Source organism: Dermacentor albipictus, chromosome 4 (assembly GCF_038994185.2).
Source record: "Dermacentor albipictus isolate Rhodes 1998 colony chromosome 4, USDA_Dalb.pri_finalv2, whole genome shotgun sequence".
Classification (NCBI taxonomy): Eukaryota; Metazoa; Arthropoda; class Arachnida; order Ixodida; family Ixodidae; genus Dermacentor; species Dermacentor albipictus.
In genome coordinates, this window is record NC_091824.1 from 47,859,206 (window position 1) to 47,876,294 (window position 17,089).

The 17,089-nt window shown below is 50.5% G+C and overlaps 1 protein-coding gene across 1 annotated transcript in view; it reads left to right on the plus strand.

Moving 5' to 3' along the window:
- The first annotated feature begins 5,418 nt into the window (after positions 1 to 5,418).
- The window catches only part of LOC135915395 (irregular chiasm C-roughest protein-like), a 407,803-nt gene continuing 396,132 nt past the window's right edge, over positions 5,419 to 17,089 (plus strand). The window contains exon 1 of the mRNA XM_065448440.2: positions 5,419 to 5,889. The gene's annotated coding sequence lies outside the window, so the exon portion shown is untranslated. The remainder of the gene's footprint in view (positions 5,890 to 17,089) is intronic.

Sequence of the window (17,089 nt, forward strand, 5' to 3'; positions counted from 1 at the left end):
CGAGAATAAAGAGAAGCTGCGCCACTGCGCGCATCATCGAATTTACCGCGCACAACAAGAGCTATACCGGAGGGCACGCTTCATATTTCATCGCGGCACGACTCACTTCCCCCTGGCGGGACGATGTCGCGGCAAGACACATCGGGCCCTGCGCCGCCGCCAAGCCACTGGCTCCGACAGAGGCTCCCAAGCGGATCGCCGCTTATCGTTGACGTTGTCGGCGTTGTTTATTGTTTATCTCTCTCTCTTCTTACTCTCTTAACGGCCGTGCTTTTTCTCGGCGTATCCGAGAGCGTTCGCTTCAGCGGTGACACATTATGCAAGCGTGCTCGCCCGCTTCGGTTGAAGGCGCGCTGTCGTCCGCACGAGCCTTCTCGCTCGGCACCGCGGGGCCGACGCTCGTCAACCAGCGTCTCGCGTCAACCAGCCAAGTCGGTGTCATCCGACGCCAACCCCCCCCCCCCCCCCCCCCCCAACTGCGACGGTGGGCTGTGTCTCAGCGCGTAATCCAGAAAACGGGGTCAATAGTATTCAACCGCAGCGGGGCTCATTGATTTCGCGCAGCTCTTTTTCCCGCGCTGCGCGGTTGTAGAGGCTTCCTTTCAGTGCGGCTGCTGTAGAGTGTAGACGAGATGAAAAAAAAAAAGAGCGCGAGATGACGCGGGGAAAGGCTGTCAGCGTGCTAACCACGGCGTAAACAAATGTCCCCCTCCGCTCGCCAAGATAGCTCCGCTGTCTCAGTCATCCATAGGAAGTGCTTAGAAAGTGCGCGTCGCCTCGGCCTGACCTCTGTTGGCGCGTCATTTCCGCATCCGCGGAGTTAATGCGGCGGGAGCGGGCCGGAAGAAAACAGCCCGAGGAAACTGTCCATGAGTTTCGGCGCTGCTTAAGCGGCCCCGGTTTTTCGGGGCGCAAGCATCTCTGTGTTCGCATGTTTGTGCGTGCGCGTGTGTTTGTGGGGCGAGCGCGAGAGAGCAACCAACCGACTGTGTCGTTTATAATCAGTCATCGTAAGATCGCGAGCTTCACATGTATACATGTGCTCGCTCATCCATGTAACTTCTTAATGAGAACGTGGCCCTTCTTTCGTTGATGATATACCTATATACATAGACGCATCGCCATAAGAGGAATATATATATATATATATATATATATATATATATATATATATATATATATATATATATATATATATATATATATATATATATATATATATATATATATATATATTCCTTTTATGGCGGTGCGTCTATTTCAGGTCAGGCGAAGAGCTCATCGGGAACTTTGCATTTCCGGTTGTTTGCGATTTCGATGTCCACGAGTAACGTACACACGCGTCAACCACCTGGCGTGAAATATCGCGGCTTTCCATAGCCACAGCGAGCGCTTCGCGATTTTGAATTGTTGTTTGCCTGAAAGCAAAATTCCTTTCCGCCGCGCACAGGAGGGCGACTATATGTACTCATTGCGAAACCTCAACGAAGCAACAGATACACACGCACACACACACACAAAATATTCTTTAGGGGAACCTCCTCGATGTGTTCGTATAAGGAGCATCTCCCAGCGCATTTCAGTCTGCTTCTGACGGCTGTTTACTTCAGCTTCGTGCGCCTCCGTTCCTCGTTTTTTTTTTTTTTTGTGTGTGTGTTCTTTCTTTTCAAGAACTCGGGAATGGCCGTGCACGGGTGGAGGCAAGTCTTTTCTCTTCATTTTCTCCCCCTAACGGGTTTCTTAACGCAGCCGCGCCACTTCAGAAGAAGAAACGCGCACTAGCGTCTCCATCCAGACAGTTTCGTGCGGGGAGCCGGCCGCAACGGTGCTTCTTTTGCACCCGAAGCGAAGCTCACCAAGGTATACAACCAACTACAACAAAGCGGCAAAAAAGAAAAAATAATAATAAAAATTGAAAGAAAGGAATGATAAAGAAAGAGTACGGCGGAGGAATCCGAAGGGTGAGAGCCCAGCAGCTACAGGCGGCGCAAGCTCCGTTCGTCGGCTGCAAACAGTTCCATTTCACGGTTGCTGCTCCGCGCAACGTCGCAAAACAAACGCCGCGTCGTACGTATAGTATACGGTGGTCCACAGGGGGTGGGGGGGGGGGGGGGGGGGGAGGCTCGCCGCAACGAAGCGAGGCGCCGCCGAGCACGCTTCCAGCACGCGCCTCTCTCTCTCCTCTCCTTCGAGGGGGGCTTCCACGCACGGGACGCCTTCGGCCGAATCCCAGGGCGCGCGCGCTGGCCGCTCTTAATCCCCGGCGTCACGAAGCTGCGCGCAGGAGAAGCCCACCGAGCGACGTGGTGGATTTCTAAGTTTTTTTTTTGCTTATTTTTGCGTGGAGTCGCGTCGGTTGTGACCCAGTGGAGCGAGAGGAGAAGGAGGAGGAGGAGTTCTGGGTGGGGGGGGGGGGGGGTTGACTTGTCGGGCGTCTCTTCTCGCATTCCCGTCACCCTTGGAGCGCCAGCCTCGTCGTATCACCTGTCGCGACGTTAACTGAAACTGCATATCGTACGCCCGTTATTTAAAAAAAAAAGGGGGGGGGGGAGTGTAAATACAAAAGAGTTGAGCAGGGAGAAATGGGAGGATAAATAAATTGCGGGGTTTAACAACCCGTAACTGCGGCACAGAATATTACGAGGGACGCCGTACGGTGGAGTGTTGCGGATTAATTATGACCATCTTGAGCTTTTTAACGAGCACATAAATCGTATAAGGACGCGAGAGTCTTTCCATTTCGCTCTCAAGCTAAGCATACGCAATCTAAGCACACGATTGAGTTGTTTTTGTTTTGTTCCTGTTTTGCTTTTGTTTTTTACATATCGCGACCAGGGGCGGCCGGGACACGAACTTGCGACATCGTGTTTGGTCGCACAACGCCGAGAGAGGGAGAGAAAGGCAAAGGGGAGACTGGGAGGCTAAGGAGAGATTAGCTCCGGTTGGCTACCTTGTACTGGGGGAGAGGGAAAGGGGCGCGATAGGTGAGAGAGAGAAAAAGAATGGGGAAAACGACAAAAAGTAAAAGAAAGAACACACATACAATACAGAACTGCTTCTGTGGGCACCGCCACGCAGTCTGCGAAGGCGTTCCTAGTTGTTACACACTGTCACCGCTCCATCCTACGCCACGCGAGAGAGAGAGAATCAACTTTTGTGCTGAGCCCTTAATGACGGTTGGTGCGCGCTGGCACCACATGGGGTGGAACCTTCTTCTCAGGTCCCATATGCGTCCAGCAGTTCCTGGCCCCTAGCCGCCAGCGCGATGTACAGTCGCGATTTGTCACAAAATCCGGTGTCTTTTAAATAACGCAGCAGTGCCTTCATAACGGCTCGCGCTGACGTTCGCGTAGGCGCCAAAAGCACTGAGATACCAAGCAGGTACAGATAACGACGGTTTGAATAAGCAAATCGGGTGACTCCAACGTGGGACGAAGCCATTCGCGTGCATCATGCTATAAAGAAAGAAGCCGACAGCATCTTTTACTTCCACACACATGAGTATCGGGCGGGGAGTGCATTCGCCGAACATTTTTATTACGTAAGTGAATTTGCTGACTGGCAGGCCCGCTCCTTATGATAGCCTCCGTCATACGGACACCATCGCGGCGCCAATGATGCATCGCGGATGACACTGGCGTGAGCCATGCGAATACTGAATCAAATTAGAATAAACGAGGTTAAAGTGCGTCAGACGGAGGCTGGCCGACGTTAGGTAGGTGTACCTATTTTTGTCAAAGGTGACCTTGACATCATTGGCGTGTTAGTTTTAACGGCTTAGTAGGGTGACGCCACGTGGTGTTGCTGTCGCTGGCGGCTATTTATAGAGGGATTCGATGGGGCCGAGCCACTGCACTGAATATCGATAACCGGATGAAGAGGGTGGTGACGGCGTGTGCGATTTGTTCGCTTTCCCTTACTTAGCTTGCGGTGGCTGGTCCAATATCGCGGCGGCATGCAACGGAAGCATAACAATGACGCTAAAACGGATCCTCAGCAAAGAAGAGTTGGCAGAACGAGGTCGTAAACGTGCAGAGATTTCTGGAAAACGTTACACGGCCACGCAAAAAGTTTTATTACACGCAAATGCACGCATGCTCTACGGCAGGAGCGAGTAGCCAGTGCAGGAGCGATCGGCGGCAGCGATCTTTTATTCCTTTCGGAACGGGGCAGCCTGCGCCTATTCAGTAGAAAATTCAGTTTTGTTCGGCTTATTAATGCATCCTTAACTCGTACGCGTCACTTTGACGTGGTAGGTTTTTGCGGTTTTGTGACGTCGCGTGAGAGGCAGGTGAAGTGGGTGCAGCCCGAAAACTTTTGACCAATAGCCGAGGGCTTATGGCGAAAAGGCGTCGAATCAGAAATAACTATTTTTGTTTTGCTCGGTCAAATTCTGCATAATCATTGTGTGCACGTCATATCAGATGGGGAGCTATCGCGGTTTTCGTGACGTTGCGTGACAGACAGGTGAAGTGGGTGCGGTCCAAAAACGTTTTTCACCAATCGCGGTAGGCTGATTGCAGAATTGGAATAGAAATGTTTGGAATAGTTTTACGTTATAGCGCTCCTGGTGTGAAATAGGGGGTGCAAATTTAGCATGGCAGTTTTACGAAGTCATCGAAAGGTTATAAAGAAACTTCTTCGTATGCATATCATTTCCCTATTGGATCCTTCGAATTCACTCGCGCCCCTACAGAGACGGGCGCGCTGTGGAAGCCGGGAGATGGCAACAGCTTTTGTTCTGTGCCGTCCTTTAGGCACAAAGACAAACATGCCTCTTCCGTAAGGCACGCCGTGCAACAGACCGAGACGAGTCGTCATCGCCGTTCTCCTACGGCATCACACGCGATTCCGAGAAGACGGAAACGGAGCATCAGGCTCGAGCAGGCACGCAGGCGTCGGCACCTCGCTGCGAGCCAGCTTTCTTCTCCTCCTTCCGTGAAAAGGGTAATGTCTTTATCGCGCCAGATGCCGTCTCCGGGCGACAGATTTCCTCGCTCCGGGACGTGCACGGTGACCGAAACGCGCGAGGCCCGCGGGATGAGGTGAATAAGGGGCACTACGAACGAGCCCCGCAGAATGACAGCAGGGACGATGACGCCGGCGGGACGACGATCGGGCAGGCAGGCAACGCCGGAACGAGGGGAGAGGGGGGCGAGGGGGCCCCGAATGCACGCGACGAAGGAGGAGGGGGGGGGGCAACGACGACGACGACGTCCCGGGCCAAATCGCGGGGCCTCCGAACGCGCAAGCATGCGAACCACGCAACGGCAGCAGCCTTGCGGCAAGGCTGTCGCGCGAGGGCGCCAGGAGTCGAGGGAACGAACGAGAGGAAGGGAGGTCGCGCGGCGTCCCCACCTCCTCTCCCGAGGGCCGCGCACCGTGCTCGTGTGAGGAGCGTCGCAGTGTCGGCCAGGAAGCCCGCTCGGCTCGAAGCAGCCGGTGCCGGTGGTTTGTGCGGTGCTCCCCGTCGCACGTCGGACAACATCGCGCGCCTTCTCTGTGCTTCCGGGCGACCCGGGAGAGAAACTTGCGTCGTCGCTTGGTCGCTCGCCCTTCTTTCCCGCGTGTGCTTCCGGAGGTTCGGCCCCTTTGCCGTTGCACGGGCAGGACGTGTCCCGTTCTCGTCGCGGGCATCCTTGGGTGCCCACCCGCCAAAGCGTCTCGTCACCACCTGACTGAGTAGAGCCACCGAGCGCGGCAGCGTGTCCTAGAGTGCGGATCGTGCGCCCGTTTGGTCGCGTACGTTCGAGTTCTTTTGTGCTGCAGGGAACAGACCCTTCGCAAAGCATGGTGACAGTGTGACACGTACGCATCTCGCGAACCACGTCGAGAAACAGTGAGCTGCTATTCGCCCAGGCGCCTACGTTGCCGGATCGGTGGACGCAGGTGAGTCTCGGTTGTCTTGTGCTGTGGAAGTGTTGACGCCCGCCCCCCACCTCTGCCTACGACTTCTGGTTGTTTTTCTGTTCGTGTGTTTAGTTTGAAAGCGCGCGAGCACGTGCTATCCTGCTACCGGCGTCTGCGTGTGTTTTTGCGCGAGTGTGCCTGCAGGGCATGCGGCGAGCACGTACAGTGACATATTTGATGTCGTTGTGTTGTTTATCCGTATGTTGTGTCCTCACCTTGTCCGTGTGGTTTCGATACGTTGAGCCCTCCTCCGCCTGCGTTTCTTTGTTGTCGAGTTGTGTTGTACCCATCTTGGCATGTTACCTGCGGTGTACCGCATGTCTCTTACAGCTTCTGATTGCAAAGCCCAAGTATTTTGGATCAGGAATGGCTTTTGTGCAGGGCCGTGGAACTCGCGCCTTGAAGAAACGAAGATGCGTCTCCGCCTTGTCATATTCTCGATTTTGTGACCTTAACGCCCCACATACTTATTCAATCACTATTGCTACGCTGATAACTGCATTTGTGTGTTTGCTGAAACATTTTAAAGGGCACCTTAAAGGGGGAACACTAAGTTTAGACTCACGACTTATTCTTTCTAAATGTTGTATTCGTTAATTTCGTGCTAACAATTTCGTAATTAAAGGCGATACGAACGTTACCATTCAATTTCCTAAACTTTGGGTTGAAACCCCAACCCCTGCACGTCAGTATAGCGTCGTGGTTTTCAAACTAATATAATTTTTTTTTCTACTTGGCCAGTTGATGACAAAGTAAGAGTTTCTGGAACTTGCTAAGTCTGCAGTACTCGGCTCTTTTGGTATGAAATGCTGTGCCATCGATGTGGATGATAAACTAAACGCAAGCAGACGCCGTCAGTGCGGGGAACTTGAAACCGACGTCACCACCCTTCTCTCACTTTTCGCCGTTAGTGTCTCATACCAAGCCCCTTCTCTTGGTAAGAGTAACATCTTTCTTTAAATATTGTTGCAGGCGAATTCACTAGGACACCTCCAATAATCTTTTTACTTAGTGTCCTTCACGCGCAACGGACAATTGCAAAGCTAGGCGGTCAACGCTATTTCCAGTACACTATGCACGACTGTGGTCTATGCCAGCTAGCCCCAAGCCATGCGCCGTCTGCTTCGTGGCTTTTCCAAGAAGCAGACGGCGTTTAAATGGGACCATTCGTCCCATTTAAACTTGTACAATGCCTCCTGCGCAACGTCCCTCCTCTGAAGCTGTCTGAACAAACTGAAATACACTCTAAAGTGCGATTGTTTCAAAACTAGCAGGATCCCTTCTAAGGAGTGTCCGAACAATAGGCAACTGCGCGTATTGTTTTCTTGTCCTCATCGATTCGACCTGTAACGTCGTCAGGTGATCCGCGTTTTCTTTCTCAGTCACTGGGAAACGTTGTGCCTGGCAAGTAAGCGATAGAAATATCGAGTAGCGGTATGCTGCTGAGAAAGAATAATAATGAGGGCCGAGTGGGGGCCGGGGAAGGACACGGCGGTCGTCTCGCATTTATTTGGCAACGGATAAATTAAGTCAAAAGCGAAGCGAAGCAAGCGCAAGTCCAACATGGTGAGATTGATCCGCCTGTGTGGCGCAGGACTGTACGGTGACACTGCGTAAGACTAGGAATGCCTTTGCGGGTTGCGTGACAGTGGCCACAGAAATAGTTCGTGTGTACGTGCGTGTGTGTGCTTAGGTTTTTTTTTCTTTTTCCTTTTTTTTTATCCTTCTTTCTTTCTCACCTATTGCATCCCATTTCCCTTCCCCCAGAACAGGGTAGCCAACCGGAGATAATCTCTGGTTAACCTCCCTGTCTTTCCTTTGCCTTTCTCTCTCTCTCTCTCTTGATCCGCCTGCACTGCTGTGCGCTCCTCACTTGCAAAAGCGCTCTCGTCGCATGCCGCCACGGAATACCAACGAGACTTCGATTCTCTACGCACACGCTTTGCGTAACTGTAAAGGACTGTCGTCGAACTGGCGGGCAAGTATACCTACCAGGGAGCGAAGCAACGGGGCACCCGCAACACAACACCAGTTTTTTTTTCTTTTTTTCACTATCGCTCGCACGATCGCCTATGTACGTCGTTTTGCAAAATCGTTAAGCCGTCCGAGCTTCGATGCTGGTGTTGTGTAAAGCAGTGCCGCCCTCCCCCCCCCCCCCCCGTTTCTTTCTCTCTGTTATGAAGTATGCTTTATCAATGTCCGAGTTCAGTACATTTGACGTCGCCTTTTACATAAGCATTGTAACTTCTCTCGTAACTGTCATATAGCTTACCCAGGCCAATCAATCTGGAGTGCGGTCGATTCTTGCGGCGGCTAAGTGCAAACCCGGGCACCCCCCCCCCCCCCCCTCCCCGCCACGAAGTGCTTCATAGTGGTATCGTGGTTTTGGGGCCCGTAAAACACCCTATAATCCAATTCGCGGTCGATTTGATGTATCCGAGTTCTTTATAAGCGGACGCTAACGCAAACCCGGCATACGCAGCCCTTCACTGTTCTCCACACAGCGGCGCAAGTAGCGTGGGAACGTCAGTCAGGGGTCGCGCCAGTATATTAACTCTAGGGGTGCCGTGTTCACGGAGAGAACATTTGTGCATCTCTCCGGAATACAGTTATACTCGAAAGTGCGTGGGATGCTGCTCATCGCGTGATGTGGATGCTATTTGAGCAGCGTTTAGCCGTACGCTCAGAGGCTGTACGTTGAGCTGTATAAAAAAAAGTGGCATCGTAACTTGTATCGACCGAACGCAGAAGCGAATACACGAGAGCGGTAGCTAGAAAATCACAACGTAGTGCTTTCTTGCCACTGTACTCTGTCTCAGAATAATCTGTCGCAGGAGTGGAAGCCATATGCGAGGCGAGGCATCAACGCCTTGAGAAGGCGACGCCATCGCGCGAAGGAAGAAGGAACGCGTGGTGTAGGGATGCACGCATTCACACGATTAGCGCACGCAATTGGCAAACGTGAGGGAATTTATCTGACGTCGTCTTCGGCGCCTACTTGCGTGATTGCGTCTTAATATGCCCTTCGGGCGCAAAGCTTGCACTGCAGTGCTTCCTTTGTCAAACGGGTAGATACAGGACACTCTTATTTTATAGAGGAGTGTAATCGGTCTTGCTTGTCACTGCAGACTTCCGGACAATGCGAAAAAAAAAAGGGAAAAACATAGTAGCTCTTAATGTCGGCGTCTTTATAGCCGAAATTACTTCTTTGTAGGCTGTGCGCGGAGTGCTTTTCAATTGTTTCTGTCGGGTGGTACATTTATTCGACTACAAGACTGTCTTCACGTGCTAACGTGCCTAATGTATAGCTCCGCATTTCTTTTATGTTTTTTTGTTTGTTTGTCGTAGTTTGAAGAGGGGGTAGGGGCATCGGTCACCGCGACGTGCATTTGTTACAAAGGAAAACGGCGCCAGCAGTGTCTTTTCATCGTTAATGTGGCGTTTTTCTTGCGGGGTCCCGAATCGCATAAATTAGTAATTCTGCCAACCGAGCAAGATAGTTGCCGGTAAGGGACGGGGTGTCGCGAACCCTTTCTGTTCCTAAATATTGCTACGTGCTACTCGAAGACGATGATGTCGACATCTGGATTTAGTCGGACGTACCCATAAGCGGCCTCTGGCTGATCTGGGGACGGCATGCCTTGCTTGATGTTGCCTGGCTTCCGTATTGGCCAGTGCTTGCAACCCCTTGTAAATACAACCTTGTAACTAGTTTCCCTACGGCGCTTCCACGTAACATTTATTTGGTGGATGTGCTGGTCTCTATATGCATACGGTTTGCGTCCATGGTTTGCACATAAAGTCGACTGCCTTTGACCTGCTGATGCTAATACACCGGCCATCATTGCCAATGTGGGCTGAAGTCATTGCTATATGCCATGCGATTGTCGAACGCGTGACCCAAACGCCCCGCCCGAAAAAACGGGTATTACTGTCAAGGTTGCTCGTGTAGTCCACCTCTCCGCAAGACAGCCGAGCTTAGAGGCAAAGCGCATCGGTTTAAACCGCGACTAATGACCGTACGGGGAGAAACGGTACACGGTTGCTGCGATCGAGGGCGTCCCCATCGATTCGCGGTGCGCGTCTCGCCGAAGCGAAACACTTCGGGCTTTGACAACTCGCATTTGCTTCTGCTTCTGAGTCATCGCATGCCCGTGCCGCAAGGTTTGACGGGCGGATATAATGATGCCTCCGGCATATGTCGGCTGGCTAATGACCCGGGCGCCTTCGTTGCTGCGCATCATTTTTTAGCCGACCGGTGGACAAAGGCGATTAGAGTCCAAAGCCAGAATGTGATGTCACTGCGCAGGTACACTCACCGTCATACTTAACCCGAACACACCTTAAGCGCCTTCTTGCTTCTCCTGCGGACGCTGCTGCTGATCTCGAGTTGGAGTGGCTTGAATGTGGTAGCTTAATGCAGAGATACCTTCGAAAGCATTTGATTTGTGCTCCGTACAGTTCGTATTTGTTAAGGCGAAGCCGCTATAGATCTGTTTGGATTTTTCGGGTTTGGTCTGGAGGCGACTGTACATACCACTCACGTACTTCGCGCTCCATTTATTTACTTTTACCCCCCCCCCCCCCCCCGTTTTAACATCTGCGAAATGCCAGAAGTCGTTGCAACACTTCGAGCCACTTCTACCGTGTCAAAAATAATGACCGCTGTGGCTTAACACAAAGAGAAAGAGAAATGAGATGGGCAAGGCTTCTGGTGTGCATTCTCAGGCTACAAATACGGGGAAACGGGGTATGTCGTAATGACATTTTTCTTTTTTCAAAGTAATTTGACCACCTGGTGCGGCCTTTACGTCAGCCGAAGTGCTTGCACTTTACGCGCGACTCCCCCTGTACCGGTGGCTTCCACATACGCACTGAGAGACCAGACCAGCGCTACGGATATCGCGCTTTCGCTCTGCGATCACACTTTCTTCAGGAAAAGTCATTGCTGTGTAGACGTTGATGCGCGAATTTAGATTTGCTTTGTATGGCAAACGTCAAATAGTGATGTATAGAGTAACGATAATGGGAAGATATCAAAAAATCTGGTTAAAAAGAAGGCCGTCATATCGAAGAAGTAACGCGGAATTCTTCTGCACAGGGATGGAGAACTTGAAGCCTGAAACTGATAGGGCCAGTGGCAGAAGGGGGGGGGGGGGGGAAGGGGGCACGTTTGGCTTGATATACTGGATCCACTCTGTGAAAACAGAAAAAAAGGGGGGGGGGGGCATTAAGAGCGCTCTTACATCAAACAGATATTTCTATTATTTTTTTCTTTGTAGCGGTGTACTACATCACTATTGTCACTTTTCTTTGTAACGCGTTAACCTTCTCTACAAGTTTCCCGCTTAATGGAGAGCTAACGCCTTACTTACGCTTACATTTAGTCTACACAAGGGAAGCTATTATCGAAAATCCTGTTCATAGTTTTAGTTCGCCTCTTTTTCTATCTTCTTTCTTTCATTTTTTTTCATCGTTCTTCAATTTACGCGTGCACATTCTTACGATCGGCTGCGTCAGTCGACGTGTAACCTAAGTGCAACTTTTTTCTGGACACTTCGTCTGTCACCGTATGAAATTCATCAATTGGGCCAACGTGTTACATATCGTACGTGCTTCGTTTAATGAAGTCGGTCGCCGAACGAGGCAGCTGGAGCTTTTCTCAGGCATGTCACCGCTCCTAAATCAGACAAAGATGCCGTTAATAAGCCGGCGTATTTCTTTTTTTTTTTTATCCGGTTTCCGACAACACTGCGGGGAGAAATTAGACCGCGTGCTTATTAAATTAGGAGAAATTTCTTCGTTCTGAATTCTCTTTCGCCATCACCGCGCCCTTTGTGGTGTTTATCGAGTGATCCGACCTACTTGAGTATACGTATCTTCGGGAAAAAAACAAGAAAGAAATGGAAGAAACATTATCAGGCAGGCGATTTCGGCCGTTACTGCTACTCATATTCTCGCTGTCTTTTAGTTCGTTATTCCAAGTGTCGGAAGTATTAGTGCGGTGCAACGAATTGTGTGTCTCACTGCAAAGACAGAAATATTTCTCCGCATTTTTTAAAGCACTCTGTGCTCTCAGTTCTGAGTGATACGAACCCGCAATTTCTTGAATTGAACCGAATTATGCGGTTTTACGTGCCAAAACCGCGATCTGATTGTGAGGCAAGCCGTAGTGGGAGATTCCGGATTAAGTTTCACCACCAGGAGATCTTTAACGTGCACCGAAATGCACGAGACACGGGAGGTTTTCATTTCGCCCCCATCGAGATGCGGCCGCCGCGGTCGAGATTTGAAACCACGATCTCGCGCTTAGCAGCGCAGCATCTATGCCAGCTAAGCCACCGCGGTAGGTCTGACCCACAATTTCTTTCCTTTACCGTGAATACGGTGCACTTTCTCTTTCTACTTTTCAACTAAACATAACAAGCAATTTCCTCTGTTGACTGTTTTGTTGCTCTGTGGTGTATTTTATAGCCGCGTACGTCTTGAAACAAGCACAGGATAGTTTTCCTGATGGTGTGAATTATTGCGTAATAACTTTAGAGGGAACGTAGGCTATTTGAGAGCCTGTTATTGCGCCACACAGTTAAAATATTTACGGTGCTTTTTTCTCTTACAATCGCGTGCACCTTCCCACCTCGCTTTGTGCATATGACATATGGCCCTGTCAAGACAACACCGTGTCCTGTAGAAACCAGAAAGACAGCGTCGTTGGTACGCAAGTCCTCTTCCCGTTAGAGTCGTTCAAACTCAGGATCAGTCAACTGTCACATATACCACTGGGCTCCTATTACAGAGAAAGTATATTCCGAGCTTCTCTCCAGCCTTGGATCAATACCAAGTTTTGCTTCGGCGCAAAACTTTATGGTGCCTGTTTTTCACGCACTGAGCTATACAGCCTTGTCACTCGAGAAAAAGAAAATGACCTCGTCACGATCATTCTATCTAACAAGGTATATTTGCTCGTTACTGGTTTAGCTTTCACCTTAAGCAAGAGAGTGTTTGGATCCCATTACGTTCGGCATGTGCCTGTGGATTGCGAAACGGTCCGCCGTTCGTGTTATTGCGACAGCCCCAGGGCAGAGGTCGGGGTTTCCCAACCCGTTTCTCGTGCGCCACAATCTGTTTCCGACCTGAATAAGGTGGCCGTGTCGTACTGATTCGAAATTTTATAGCCGCGACTTGCGCCGCCTTCGTGTACAGACCCTTGCTTACTGTGGCTCTACGATCCTTCACATTTAGCGCGCGTCTCCTCGTACGCGTCGCTGCTGTTCCAGCGAAAAAAAAAAAAAAGATTGTCTCCGGTCCCATCATTCTTTTTTCTTCCTTTCCTTTGTTTCCACCAAAACAGTCTTTTTTTGTTTTAGTTTATCTCACGAAGCTATGGTTTTGTGGTTTACGCCCTAGGCAGTTGCGAAACTTTGGCGTCCCCCATTCTTATGCAATTTAACGCCGTCTATAAGGAGCGAGGAAAGGCCTTCGTAAAACACGACATCGCTGTTTCTTGGCGTTGGCACATGAAAACGCCAAGTCACGGCCCGATTGATGGCTTAGCGGCTATGTAGCGTTGCGCTGATATGTCGCACCGTCGACTTCCGACCCCTCCGGTAGATCCGCCCGACCCCTCCCCACCCCCTCCCCATACTATTATGACGTCCCTCCTAAACAGGTCGTGGTCTTGGCATGTAGGAATACATGATTTATTTATTTCACTGAAACGCCAAGTAACCGAGTACTGCGCCTGATTGCACGATGGCCCCAGCGTCACGCTGAAAAGTACTATATGAATACTAGCTACTACGGCTTCGTATTTCTTTTTCGCATTTCTGAAGAGAGCAGGCGGTGCGTGTTAACTATTATATAGCGTTCCATATTGCGTGTTTGGTTTTACGATGTGATCGGCGAAATTTAAAACGTTGTTCGCCTCCTCGGGTTGTTTTCTCAATCGTTTCAGTCCCAGTGACTCCACTTGCACTTGCGTGATCGAAATGCCTACAAAAATGCGCTTAATTTCTTTTTCAGTGCGAAAGCTGGTATAATTTAATATAATAGCTATATATAATATAGTGAGAACATTACGCGCACCAGTCGATTGCTGTTATGAGTGTAATACTGCAAAAAACATTGCGCGTCGCCTCGTGCTCTTCACGAATTCCAGTTAGGAAAGCACTTTCCCAACTTTTTGCGGTTACTTTCTCTTTATTGAGCTTGGAAAAAATAGCAGCTTCGCATTAAGAATGTTAGACGCGAACACGTGCGTGTGTCTTGTGTAAATGTCTCAAATTATTACTATTGTAATTAGAATCGTTCAAATAATATCTCGCCCGTTTAAGTGTTTAGTGTCCCTGATATATTCTTTATTTTAACCAGGACGACTTCATGTCGAAAGGCTGCGCATTTTCCAGTCACGGTTATGGGCTGAACGGGTTAAGCGTTGTCCCAGAGAGGACGCGATAGGCCGGTTCATCGTCGCCAGGGCACGCCGCGACGTGAGTCCGGTCGAGAAAATTTGTGTTTTACCGTTTGTTTCCATGGAGAAAATGAATAAACAACTAAATAACCTAGGGTCATTGGAGGCCTTGTTTTTTGCCCAAGAAACCATGAAAGCGTTAGGAGGAGGGACCGTGCTGAAATCGTCGAAACGAGTGATTCTTTGTTGTAGTTGTTTTGTCGATCCTCGTCATTTCACCTTCTCGAATCCCATCCGCGGGGTTTTCAATGGTGGCGCGAAAAAAAAAAATATGCTGGTGTCTGGGCGCTTGATTAAGCGGGTGCCGCGTCCTTTGTTTTGTTTCTTAACAAGCACTTCGGCTGCGTTACCGTTTCATGCCGCCCGCCACTTCCTCCTCTCCAGTTCGCCTCGCACTTTTCCGTATTGTTTCGTAACAAACGATCGGTACATAAATCGCTCGCGAATCGTTTCCATGAGAGGCCTTCTGAGCGTTCGCCTTTGTTTTTTTTTCTTTTTTCCATGCTGATTCGTTCACAGACCTGCGCGCGCGTTTTCACGGTGCGTAATACTGCTGCCGATTTCATCTTCCCCATTTCTCTCGGAGCTGGAGGGGAAAATAAGGATCGGGAAGAAAGGGAAGGGAGTGAAACGGGGAACGCAGGCGCAACTTGAATCTCCGACACTGTGGGGAAAAAAAAGAGAGAGACAGAAAAAGAAAAAAAACGAAACAGCAGGGGAGTGTCTCGCGCGTCGAGGATTTCGATCGTTCGCGGGAGGAGTAATAGCGTGTGTTTCCTGCGTGGAAAACACACGGCCCGGGCAGACGTCGCGAGTGTATCGTTAAATGGGGTCGCCGATAAGGTGCCTGAAAAGGGTTCTCCCGAAACGAAGGGATTCGCTCAACCTGTTCGTACTGTTTTTCTCGGGCCTTCTCCGGCTTTTACTGTGAGTGCGCGCGTTATTATTGCATTTTTCGGGCGACTCGTCGGTACGAAGACCCAAGCCGTCCTAGCACTTTAAAAGGGGAGGAAGGGAGAGGAGAAGTGGGGTGGGGGAGGGTTCTCTGTCGGTGGTGCTGCCGTTTGGTTCCTTTCGAGCAACGCCACGGTGGCGGCGACGACGATTCGTGGAAGCCTGAACGATTCACTTCAGATCGCGCTCGAGAACGCGCCGCTGTCCTCGGCGCCTGCCTGCCTGCTTTGCCGGGGAGTCGATCGCCTGCGCTGCACGGCTTGGAGTGTCGTCTCCCAGCCGGAGCGCAGTGCGTGGTTTGAATTTTTCGCGAGGTCCTCACGCAACTGCCTTCTCGCGCCGCTGTATACCCTCGCCCCTGCGACATGTGCCTCCGCCTCTGTGTGGTTCCTCCTCCTCTCTCATCCCGTGCAGGTTGTTAAATGCGTTCGAGGCGGGCGATCGGTAGAGCACGTACGAGATCTTCGTTTCTCTGCCGCCGAGTTACGGCTGCGTTCCCTCTCTGTCTCTCGCTGCATGTTTGTGCCTCTTTTTGCTTTTTTTTCTACTCCCCGCTGCTCTCCTTACACCGGCAAAACGAGTATCAGGTCCATTCCATGCTATATACTTTGTTGCTATTGTATATACTTATGTACTTTTTCTTACTTTGCTACCTATTACATGCTTAGTTGTATACTTTGTTGCCGTCTACGATGCGTTAGTGGCGGTCACAAATTCTGAGGTGCGCGTCCCCGACCAGGCCCGTATACGGCCGACGCCTCGTTCAGACCTCCCTCGACGGCGACTTTTCTTCAGTGGCGCGTTTACGTGTGTACTGGCAGGAGCAGGCGCGTGACAGGAATGCAGCCTGTCATTTCAATCTCATCTCTACTTCCCCCCTCGTCTTTCTTTTTTTTCCCCGATCACGTTGTGCTTACGCTTCTATAACCTGAACTCATAAGTGCCGCCCTGGATTGCCCGACTTAGAGTTAAATGGACATACCCGCTGTTGTCATGCCGCGAAGTATTTTTTGCCCGCGTGAGAGACGGAGAACTGACGAAAGTGTCAATCGGAAGGTGCTGAAAGACACTCGTATTTGGGGATTGCAATATTATTTCTGTCGCACGCTGATTCGTTGATTCATTGATCCATTTCTCGCTGCCGCCTACTTTCACCTACTCGCGTGTTTTTTAGCATGCACCACCGTTTCTGATACGCGAGCTCCTCTGACCTCGCATCTAATCGTGCTCGGGGCGCAGTAATCGATACTGTCCATTTCGCAAGTCGGCGAGTTATTTCTTCAGTACCAGACTATAGCAATGCCTAATTGTTTCCCAATTTCATGCATGGATATTTCACTACCGCCATCATACTTTATTGCTCCTCCACATTACCCTCGCCTATGCATCACCATCTCCCGGCAGGATGGACCTCCCTCGTCAGAGCCGCGTTTAAACGAATTCTGAAAGCCTGCAAAGCATTTACCTCTCTCGTGCTGGGATAAACGTATTCATTCCAAGACAGCCTACGTATCGGTAGGCTGCGTGTTTATGAACGAGGAAGAATGAAAGCGGCATTTGTTTAAGCGCTCGGGAAAAAAGAAAATGTTTTGTGCCTCCAAAACACCCGCGTTTCAGCAAAACAAAGCACCGTCTACCCCGTTAACCTCACTCCCAACTGGTGCTGGCCCACACTTCTGCACTTCCCCATTGCGTCCCGATAGCTCTTATAAGCGCGTGCTTTAAATTTCAATGCCCACTCGATAGTCAAAACAC